This window comes from Pseudophryne corroboree, chromosome 2 (assembly GCF_028390025.1).
Source record: "Pseudophryne corroboree isolate aPseCor3 chromosome 2, aPseCor3.hap2, whole genome shotgun sequence".
Lineage (NCBI taxonomy): Eukaryota > Metazoa > Chordata > Amphibia > Anura > Myobatrachidae > Pseudophryne > Pseudophryne corroboree.
In genome coordinates, this window is record NC_086445.1 from 775458632 (window position 1) to 775469662 (window position 11031).

Below are 11031 nucleotides of genomic sequence, written 5' to 3' on the forward strand. Positions count from 1 at the left end.
TCGGGATGCCATGTCATTACTGCATGGGCCACTGGTCCCACCAGTTGCTGAGCGACCAAGATACAGTACCGGGTGGCTACAGGGCACTCTGGGTATAAATTAACTTGACAGCCAGAGCTTGGCTGTACATGCCTTTGTGCAACTGATGTGAATATCTCATTAGAGAGGCTGGTTCTCTCCACAGCTGCCAATTGGTTACTTTTGTTATTACCCATGTAGTGCTGCATGTCCTACACCGGTGATAGTTTATACCTCAGAGCTGCTGCCTGGATTGTTCTATGTGTATCATTGTCCTGGTCTCCTGCTCTGCATTTGCCTGCCGTTACTGGTTCTAGTTTACTACATTCTTGTGGAACTTGCTTTTATTACCTACTAACTGCAAGTACTACTGTTTCTACACAGTGAATTCCAACTATGCTGATTATCAACTGCAAAGCCATATCTGTCCATGATTACTCTGTGATTACCGTTCTGCTGATTATCATCTTGAACCTTAAGTATCTCTGCTATTCAAGTATATGCTGTGCTGGACATTATGCTGCTATTATTTCTGAAAGCTACAGTATTAAAGTTACATACTATGTGGATTCTGAGATGCTGCCATTATTACAAGTCTTGCAGTTGTTGATAACTGTCTGCTTTAAACCTATGTGCAATCCTGATGCTCTTACCGGCAACTAACCCTGCTCATGCTGGTTCTGGTTCTGCAAACCACTTCTACTCTTCCAGTGTACTGTATTTGTATTTACACCAGCCAATACTTTGCGATCACCCTTTTATTGAATGAGACCCTACTTTCTGAGCTTAAGTCCAGGCAACAGCCTAAGTACCAGTGAGTGAATAAAACTCTGTGGGAACAACGGGTTGTTGTTATTGTCAGAAGTTCTCAGTAGGAAGCTCTAGGGGTCTCATTTACAGATAGAGCCATGTTAATCTGATGCTGCTCCATCGCAAACGTGCACTCCTGGTTTGACTAGGCGATCCGGCACCTAACCACGCTACGGGATTGCACAGAGACGCTCCCATTGCAGTGAAATGGGTGCGTGCACGTCTCACACACATGCGCATTCCAGACACTGCGATAGGCGTGCCTAGATGGGTGTGCAATCTGGCGCAGATGGAGCCACAGTTGGCGTGGCTACATCTGTATATGCAGGGGTGTTTCATAATACCATCTGCAAACATATCACTCCTTGCTGTCATGGGTAAAGGAGCGATTTACCCGAGTTGCAAAAAGTGATGATTATAGGCTTGCAGGCCAAGGAAGGCAGTATTTCTGAAACAGCACAGTTTGTGAACTGTTCGCGTGTTGCTGTGTTGAAGGTGTATCATGACTGGACAAATGGCACCATTGCGAATAACCAACATGTTAACTGCGGCGCACCACATGCCATTGATTGAGAGTTGAACATCTGCTACGAAAATGTAGTATATATAAAACAAAGGAGAAAGCGCACATGCTTCCACAGCAAAATTATTATTACAGGTTGCTGCAATCACATAAACATGTACATTAGTTTCATATTATTTAGTTCCTATGAGCCAAAATGAAGAGATCAGCACACCACCAGTTAACGCGCAAAAACTGTAAAGAATCACAGCAGCCATAGTAAGTAGAAACATAGAAACATAGAATTTTCCATCAGGTAAGAATCACTAGGCTCATCTAGTCTGCATCCTCAAAGTGGTTGCTGATACCTATATACAGTATATATATATATATATATAAAGACAGGGGTCCCTGCACTCTCACAAACCACAGCCAGCTACTAGGGTGCCAATCAAAGTCAGAACCCCCTAAGGGGTGTGACCCAAAGTACAATACAGTATTTTCCACAGCCGTGGAAAGAATAGCACTCTCTAGATTTAATCAACCAAGTGAACGATATTTAATGTAAAGGTCAATCTCACAGTTCCATAAGGCGATTTCCTCCTCCAACGTTTCGGTCCACACCAGGACCTTTGTCAAGGAGTTAACAGCTCAGTCAAATGGTCAGCATAACATCACAGATCAGCAGTGCAAAATAACTGGAACCAGAGATGTTGCCTCATCGGCCCCAGTTTTATACCAGCACTAATTGGTCTTTTGGTCACGCCCCCCTCATTGTGAAGGTGCTGTGGAACGCACCAGTGGAGCGCAATTACGTCACTTCCGGTGTCCCCGGAAGTGTGTACGACAGATATAATGTATAAGATGCAGATAAGGTCAAACTTATGTACATATAAACACTACTTTTATGGCCCAGAACTGGCTGCTGTGTATAACGCTAGTGCCAGTGAGTTCCACTGCACACAGCGGGAGACTCCGGTATAGGCCGGAAGTATTGCATATCCATGGTAACCAAATGACGCCGGAGTGTCACACTGCGCATGCGCTGCGCGGCTAACAGCTGTGTGTCCGTCAACGGGGCAAATACTGTACAATGGGGGGAAAAACGATCTCACTGAATATGTATATACAGCGGTGCTCAAGTTATCAATGTGGGCATGCTCAAACGGCCATACAGAGTGTTTTAATACATAATGGTGAGTGATGGATGTTATAAAAAGATCCATCACTGTTAAACGATGTGATCGGGCATATGAACCGTTATAATTAAGCATATGGGGTTGCATGGGCTGGTATATAGGGGCCGATGAGGTCACAAGGCAGGGATCAATATACAGTGTGTGGGGAAAAAAATATTTTTAAACCAACTAAATAAACTCAACAAATATATAAAGTATGTGTTACATAGTAAGGACAGAACAAAACTTTTTTCAAGAAGATGGACAACGGGTTGTTTTCATTCATGCCCCTTGGGGCTATATTGTCAAGCTTATATATCCACAAACTTTCCCTTTTCTTCAGTAAAAGGGCACGGTCGCCCCCACGGGGCGGTGGTGGAATCCAGTCAATGAGCTTGGATCTCAAATCAGAGACTTGGTGTCTCAATTTCATAAAATGTCTGGCAACCGGTAGCACAGCAGTCCCAGAGGTGATAGCTTGGTGAATTGTTGTTCTATGATTCACCATTCTGTCTCGAAATCGTCTGGTGGTCATTCCAATGTAATATAGCCCGCATGGGCATGTTAGGATGTAGATTAGATGGTCCATAGTGCAATGTAGTCTGAATTTGATGGTAATAGGTCTTCCTGAATGGGGGTGTGGAAATGTGGGGCCTGTTAGCATGCCCCTACACGTGGTACAGCCCGTACACCTATAAAATCCCGGGCGCCTCTCATGGAGCCATGTTGTGGTGGTCGGTCCTTCGTTGCCCGCCATCGGTCTCAGGAGAAGTTGTTTCAGGTTTGCTGCCTTCCGATAGGCCATCAATGGTAGAGGGCACTTCTTCAATTTAAGATGATCGTCTGTAGTAAGGATGGGCCAATTCCGCCGAATCGCCCCCCTGACCTTATTAGAGTGATTATCATATGTGGTTGTAAAGACCATCCTATCCACTGCAGGAGCCTCTTGTATACCCCTACTGGATGCTTCAAACTTCTTCCTCGCCTTAGTTAGACATCGTAGTACGTTTTTCCGTTCATACCCCCGTTCCAGAAATCTGGAAGTCATCTCTGTGAGTTGTAGTTCCATGTGATCTTTGTTGGAATTGTTCCGCATAACCCTCAGAAATTGGGAAATTGGGAAATTGCCCTTGAGGGCTGGTGGATGTTGGCTACTTGGGAGGAGTAAGATATTTCGGTCTGTCGGTTTTCTGTAAAGACTTGTGTTTATTCGACCTTCTTCCAAGGTGATTGTGATGTCCAAAAAGTTTATAGTCCGTGAGTCAATTTCATGAATGAATTTCACTGGGTTGTCAAGGCTGTTGAGTGAAGTGACCATCTGATTAAAGGAATCCATTGACCCTTTCCAAATCAGGAAAATGTCGTCTATGAATCTTTTGTAAAACATTATCTGCGTGCCATACCGTGGTAGAATATGCAGTTGCTCGTACTCTGCCATGAAGGTGTTGGCATAAGCAGGCGCCAAATTCGATCCCATCGCTGTCCCCTCACGCTGCAGGTAATACTTTCCTTGGTAGGAGAAGTGGTTCTGTCTCAGGACCAGGTTAGCCAGTTCAAGGAGAAAATCCACTGGTGGACCCATCGTGGGTAGTTCTTGCCAGGCTCTTGCCATTGCTTGTATACCTTGCTCATGGGGGATGATAGTGTAGAGTGAGCAGACGTCCATCGTTGCCAGTAAAACCCTATCAAGGTTCTGGGGGAGGGTGAGCAATTTCTGCAGGAAATCCGATGAGTCTCTGATGTAGCTATTCCCCTGTTGTACTATTGGCTGTAGAAAGGCATCTATATAGATGGCTAGTGGCTGGAGTAATGAGTTTCTGGCAGATATGATGGGCCTACCTGGTGGGTGTATGAGGGTCTTATGGATCTTGGGGAGGGTGTACAGAATTGGTCAGACTGGATGTTCAACTGTAAGGAACTCGTGTGTGTTCTTGTCAATGTAGTGTGCCCTAAGGCCGGTATCGAGTAGGCGTTCAACCATAAGTTTAATCTCTGGGATTGGGTTGTACTGTAGACAAGTGTATGTGGCTTCATCGGTTAGCTGTCGAACTATTTCAGCATTATAGTCCACCCAATCCTGCACAACAACTGCACCCCCCTTGTCAGCTAGTCTAACCACAAGGCTAGTGTCCTGTTTCAAAGAGGTAAGCGCCCTACGTTCAGCACCAGAGAGGTTATCAAAATGTTTAGTGGGTGATGGTGTGTGTACATCATGCTCAATGAGGCGAGTGAAGGTCTTTATGCTTGGATTAGAGGAGATTGGATCGAATGTTGAGGGTTTATGGAATTGTATATTGTCTATACCTGGGCTAGATGCAAAATGCTCACGTAACCTAAGTTTACGCCCAAATCGATAGATGTCAACCATGGTATCGAACTGTCGGTGAGATGATGTCGAAACAAATGAAAGGCCCCTCGAGAGGAGTTTCGTAGTGGCTTCATCTAGTTTCCTCTTTGACAGGTTGAAGATTAAGTTTTGCTCTTCTCTCTGCACCTGCGCCATGTATCTCCCCTTCCTTGGGTGCGGTCTCCGTGGCCTGCTAATGGGGGGAGATTGGGGGTAATGGTAGGATCTAAAAAAAGGCGGGATGGCGGACGACTATCAGATAAATCAGTATCTGATGCTGAGGCTGAGGAGCCTGTATCGTTGAAGTATGGTTGTCTACGCCCCTGACGGCGGGTCCTGTAAGGCCTCTGGGGTCTGTTTGATCTGGTATCACCAACCAGCCACCTATAAACAGTGTGGTTCTGGTAGTCAGATGTAACTGTGGAAAGTTTACTACGTTTAAAGGTAGTGATTTCCTTTCTATTGGTGTCTAGTTGGGTCTGTAACTTGTCAATGAGGTTATTTGTTTTGTCACTCTTAATGATGGCCAAATGTGCACTCCCAAATACTTCTATTTGTGTTTTAATGTTCTTCAGTTCGATACCAACCTCCTCTATGACCAAGAGCATAAGGTCAAGGGAGCATTTATTCAGGACTCCACACCAGCGACTACAGAAGGTGGGGTTGTTCCTACCTAATGTGGGAATGTTGCTTACTCTAAATCCACGTGGTATCTGTTTTTTTCTGTAATACTCAGAAAGAAATTGCCCATGTAGGGTCAGGTCAATCTCTCTCCTTTTGAGTCTAAGAAGTTGATGATAAAGATCTGTTGGTGTCTCAGCGGGTAGTGTACTGAAATCTAACTGTTCAAATAGGACTTTGTCTGCATCATCGTCTGTGAGGGAAATAACACCATGCTCGGCTTGTGCTAACAAATTGTCATCAAGGAATCCCAATTGGCTCTGTGCCATCACACTGCCTATGCCCAGACAGTAAAGTAATATAATTCATACAGATACTTACCGTACCTGGTATTCACCGTGGTCTCCCTGCGGGTACTAGCCAGGCCCAGCACTGATTAGCTTCCAAGTTCGGACGGTATTGGGCTTGCCCAGTGCGGTATGACCGTAAGTAAATCAGTGAATTAAGCCCAACCGTGTCCTAGTTAGACAAAATAGTAACACTGCCACACAGTATTTAAATCCCTGAAAAGTGATGAATCTCAAGTCCAGTATTTGCTTAAACAATATAATATAATACAGGGTGGTTGCAGGCAAAGAAACAGTACAGTCAGACTGAAATGTTCCTAATTACAAAGACAGGGGTCCCTGCACTCTCACAAACCACAGCCAGCTACTAGGGTGCCAATAAAAGTCAGAACCCCCTAAGGGGTGTGACCCAAAGTACAATACAGTATTTTCCACAGCCGTGGAAAGAATAGCACTCTCTAGATTTAATCAGCCAAGTGAACGATATTTAATGTAAAGGTCAATCTCACAGTTCCATAAGGCGATTTCCTCCTCCAACGTTTCGGTCCACACCAGGACCTTTGTCAAGGAGTTAACAGCTCAGTCAAATGGTCAGCATAACATCACAGATCAGCAGTGCAAAATAACTGGAACCAGAGATGTTGCCTCACCGACCCCAGTTTTATACCAGCAATAATTGGTCTTTTGGTCACGCCCCCCTCATTGTGAAGTTGCTGTGGAACGCACCAGTGGAGCGCAATTACGTCACTTCCGGTGTCCCCGGAAGTGTGTACGACAGATATAATGTATAAGATGCAGATAAGGTCAAACTTATGTACATATAAACACTACTTTTATGGCCCAGAACTGGCTGCTGTGTATAATGCTAGTGCCAGTGAGTTCCACTGCACACAGCGGGAGACTCCGGTATAGGCCGGAAGTATCGCGTATCCATGGTAACCAAATGACGCCGGAGTGTCACACTGCGCATGCGCTGCGCGGCTAACAGCTGTGTGTCCGTCAACGAGGCAAATACTGTACAATGGGGGGAAAAAACGATCTCACTGAATATGTATATACAGCGGTGCTCAAGTTATCAATGTGGGCGTGCTCAAACGGCCATACAGAGTGTTTTAATAGATAATGGTGAGTGATGGATGTTATAAAAAGATCCATCACTGTTAAACGATGTGATCGGGCATATGAACTGTTATAATTAAGCATATGGGGTTGCATGGGCTGGTATATAGGGGCCGATGAGGTCACAAGGCAGGGTTTCAATATACAGGGTGTGGGAAAAAAAATATTTTTAAACCAACTAAATAAACTCAACAAATATATAAAGTATGTGTTACATAGTAAGGACAGATCAAAACTTATTTCAAGAAGATGGACAACGGGTTGTTTTCATTCATGCCCCTTGGGGCTATAGTGTCAAGCTTATATATCCACAAACTTTCCCTTTTCTTCAGTAAAAGGGCACGGTCGCCCCCACGGGGCGGTGGTGGAATCCAGTCAATGAGCTTGGATCTCAAATCAGAGACTTGGTGTCTCAATTTCATAAAATGTCTGGCAACCGGTAGCACAGCAGTCCCAGAGGTGATAGCTTGGTGAATTGTTGTTCTATGATTCGCCATTCTGTCTCGAAATCGTCTGGTGGTCATTCCAACGTAATATAGCCCGCATGGGCATGTTATGATGTAGATTAGATGGTCCATAGTGCAATGTAGTCTGAATTTGATGGTAATAGGTCTTCCTGACTGGGGGTGTGGAAATGTGGAGCCTGTTAGCATGCCCCTACACGTGGTACAGCCCGTACACCTATAATATCCCGGGCGCCTCTCATGGAGCCATGTTGTGGTGGTCGGTCCTTCGTTGCCCGCCATCGGTCTCAGGAGAAGTTGTTTCAGGTTTGCTGCCTTCCGATAGGCCATCAATGGTGGAGGGCACTTCTTCAATTTAAGATGATCGTCTGTAGTAAGGATGGGCCAATTCCGCCGAATCGCCCCCCTTACCTTATTAGAGTGATTATCATATGTGGTTGTAAAGACCATCCTATCCAATGCAGGAGCCTCTTGTATACCCCTACTTGATGCTTCAAACTTCTTCCTCGCCTTAGTTAGACATCGTAGTACGTTTTTCCGCTCATACCGCCATTCCAGAAATCTGGAAGTCATCTGTGTGAGTTGTAGTTCCATGTGATCTTTGTTGGAATTGTTCCGCATAACCCTCAGAAATTGGGAAATTGGCAAATTGCCCTTGAGGGCTGGTGGATGTTGGCTACTTGGGAGGAGTAAGGTATTTCGGTCTGTCGGTTTTCTGTAAAGACTTGTGTTTGTTCGACCTTCTTCCAAGGTGATTGTGATGTCCAAAAAGTTTATAGTCCGTGAGTCAATTTCATGGGTGAATTTCACTGGGTTGTCAAGGCTGTTGAGTGAAGTGACCATCTGATTAAAGGAATCCATTGACCCTTTCCAAATCAGGAAGATGTGGTCTATGAATCTTTTGTAAAACATTATCTGCGTGCCATACCGTGGTAGAATATGCAGTTGCTCGTACTCTGCCATGAAGGTGTTGGCATAAGCAGGCGCCAAATTCGATCCCATCGCTGTCCCCTCACGCTGCAGGTAATACTTTCCTTGGTAGGAGAAGTGGTTCTGCCTCAGGACCAGGTTAGCCAGTTCAAGGAGAAAATCCACTGGTGGACCCATCGTGGGTAGTTCTTGCCAGGCTCTTGCCATTGCTTGTATACCTTGCTCATGGGGGATGATAGTGTAGAGCGAGCAGACGTCCATCATTGCCAGTAAAACCCCATCAAGGTTCTGGGGGAGGGTGAGCAATTTCTGCAGGAAATCTGATGAGTCTCTGATGTACAGTAGCTATTCCCCTGTTGTACTATTGGCTGTAGAAAGGCATCTATATAGATGGCTAGTGGCTGGAGTAATGAGTTTCTGGCAGAGATGATGGGCCTACCTGGTGGGTGTATGAGGGTCTTATGGATCTTGGGGAGGGTGTACAGAATTGGGCAGACTGGATGTTCAACTGTAAGGAACTCGTGTGTGTTCTTGTCAATGTAGTGTGCCCTAAGGCCGGTATCGAGTAGGCGATCAACCATAAATTTAATCTCTGGGATTGGGTTGTACTGTAGACAAGTGTATGTGGCTTCATCGGTTAGCTGTCGAACTTTTTCAGCATTATATTCCACCCAATCCTGCACAACAACTGCACCCCCCTTGTCAGCTGGTCTAACCACAAGGCTAGTGTCCTGTTTCAAAGAGGTAAGCGCCCTACGTTCAGCACCAGAGAGGTTATCAAAACGTTTAGTGGGTGATGGTGTGTGTACATCATGCTCAATGAGGCAAGTGAAGGTCTTTATGCTTGGATTAGAGGAGATTGGCTCGAATGTTGAGGGTTTACGGAATTGTATATTGTCTATACCTGGGCTAGATGCAAAATGCTCACGTAACCTAAGTTTGAACCATGGTATCAAACTGTCGGTGAGGTGATGTCGGAACAAATGAAAGGCCCCTTGAGAGGAGTTTGGTAGTGGCTTCATCTAGTTTCCTCTTTGACAGGTTGAATTAAGTTTTGCTCTTCTCTCTGCACCTGCGCCATGTATCTCCCCTTCCTTGGGTGCGGTCTCCGTGGCCTGCTAATGGGGGGAGATTGGGGGTAATGGTAGGATCTTAAAAAGGGTGGGATGGCGGACGACTATCAGATAAATCAGTATCTGATGCTGAGGCTGAGGAGCCTGTATCGTTGAAGTATGGTTGTCTGCGCCCCTGACGGCTGGTCCTGTAAGGCCTCTGGGGTCTGTTTGATCTGGTATCACCAACCAGCCACCTATACACCATGTGGTTCTGGTAGTCAGATGTAACTGTGGAAAGTTTTGTCTGTATATATATATATATATATACACAAGAATGGTACCAAGTTGCGCTCGGGATATATAAGCAGCACCTCTAGAAGAATCCCTCGTCAGCAAGGATTCAAAAATATTATATGCACACAAAATCTGAGGGCGCTAATGACTTATTAATCTATTACAGACAGTCAAAATAATTTCAAAAATTTATTCATAAAACACAATGTTATCTCTATTTCATATTATCAAATAACATTATCACCATACAGGATGGATATAACATCAATAGATTTCAATATACACCAATTAGGTTATTGATCAGATGCAGAACCCAATTCAAATATATACCAATTAGGTTTAATCAGATGTAGAACCCAACGCGTTTCGTCCCTTAGGACTTCCTCAGGTGTATTAGATCAAAATAAGTCTGAGGCTAATAACTCCAGACGAAATCCATATTTATAAGATCAAGATAAGCCTACACCAATATTGGACCTAACGGACTCATAGACTGAAAACAAAGTGACAATTCCTTTGACTATTATTTATAAAAATAGTCAAAAATTGTGGAGTAGGTCTATAAATTTATATCAGACCCATGTACTGTGTGTTTTTACGCAACACTGGATTGATAAAAATTTTGTTGGCCTCAAATCATGTAGTTTGAGTGCTTCAATGCTGCCACCTCTCTCAAAGTTCAGATTCACTGGACTTTGAGAGAGGTGGCAGCATTGAAGCACTCAAACTACATGATTTGAGGCCAACAAAATTTTTATCAATCCAGTGTTGCGTAAAAACACACAGTACATGGGTCTGATATAAATTTATAGACCTACTCCACCATTTTTGACTATTTTTATAAATAATAGTCAAAGGAATTGTCACTTTGTTTTCAGTCTATGAGTCCGTTAGGTCCAATATTGGTGTAGGCTTATCTTGATCTTATAAATATGGATTTCGTCTGGAGTTATTAGCCTCAGACTTATTTTGATCTAATACCCCTGAGGAAGTCCTAAGGGACGAAACGCGTCGGGTTCTACATCTGATTAAACCTAATTGGTATATATTTGAATTGGGTTCTGCATCTGATCAAAAACCTAATTGGTGTATATTGAAATCTATTGATGTTATATCCATCCTGTATGGTGATAATGTTATTTGATAATATGAAATAGAGATAACATTGTGTTTTATGAATACATTTTTTAAATTAATTTGTCTGTAATAGATTAATAAGTCATTAGCGCCCTCAGATTTTGTGTGTATATATATATATATATATATATATATATACACTGCTCAAAAAAAATAAAGGGAACACTTAAACAACACAATGTAACTACAAGTCAATTACACTTCTGTGA

The 11031-nt window shown here is 43.8% G+C and overlaps 1 pseudogene; it reads right to left on the bottom strand.

The window, feature by feature from the left end:
- Positions 1 to 5850: 5850 nt before the first annotated feature.
- LOC135052551 (5S ribosomal RNA) lies at positions 5851 to 5967 on the bottom strand (annotated as a pseudogene).
- Between the last annotated feature and the right edge of the window lie 5064 nt (positions 5968 to 11031).